The sequence below is a fragment of the Triticum aestivum genome, chromosome 7B, assembly GCF_018294505.1.
Source record: "Triticum aestivum cultivar Chinese Spring chromosome 7B, IWGSC CS RefSeq v2.1, whole genome shotgun sequence".
NCBI lineage: Eukaryota > Viridiplantae > Streptophyta > Magnoliopsida > Poales > Poaceae > Triticum > Triticum aestivum.
This window is the reverse complement of record NC_057813.1, coordinates 730,812,135-730,813,092: the sequence shown is the minus strand read 5'-3', so window position 1 is coordinate 730,813,092 and position 958 is coordinate 730,812,135.

Genomic DNA, 958 nt, shown 5'->3' with positions numbered 1-958 from the left:
AGTGCCTGACAGTCGGGACCCACCTGGTCGAAGCGTACGTAGCGTTGTCATTCTGGTCGTGAACGTGTACGTACATACTGGTCGATGTAGAGGCGCCCACGTCTCGTAGATGTAGAGGCGCGCACGTGTCGTAGTAGAGGCGCGCACGTAGCATGTACACGTACGTAAAGCGGCGAGGGTGCAAGAAAGAAAATACGGCCACGTACGTACATACGGGCAGGGTCTCTAATGCCTACTCGCGCATACGTACATGGTGGGTCGGAACGGAGAAACAGCGTCGTCTTCGTGTTCATGGGGAGCCAACCGGCTGGGTCGAAACGGAATGTGTGGTCGTGTTCATCGGGAGGGCTTGGACGGAACAGGCGATGGAAACGAGGCCTGGCGTACCGCACAACGGAGGAAACGGCCTTGTGTTCGACCGGCCATGTTCGAAACAGGGTCCTGTTGATCGGGAGGGGCATGGCGTACCGCAAAACGGAGGAAACGGACCTTCTATGGTTGAAACGGGGGTCCTGTTGATCGGGAGGTGTGTGGCGTACCGCAAAACGGACGAAACGGACCTCCTACGGTCGAAACGGGGGTCCTGTTGGCGTACCGCAAAATGGACGAAACGGACTTGTGTTGGAGCGCTACGGTTGAAAAGGAGGGGGAGGGGTGTGACGTACTGCAAAACAGGACTCCATGGGATATTGTTCATCTCCACCGTCGACCTCCTCCAGCCTCAACGGGCTACCGTCGACCTCCTCCAGCCTCCACGGGCTCCTGTTCATCCAGCCTCCACCGCGCGCTACTCCACCGGCTACTGTTCAACCACCCCTCCACGGGCACCCCTCCATCGTCTACTGTTCATCCAGCCCTCCACACCACGAGGTCCTGTTCAACCACCCCTCCACGGCCACCCCTCCACCGTCTACTGTTCATCCATCCCTCCACACCACGGATTCCTGTTCATCCAGAG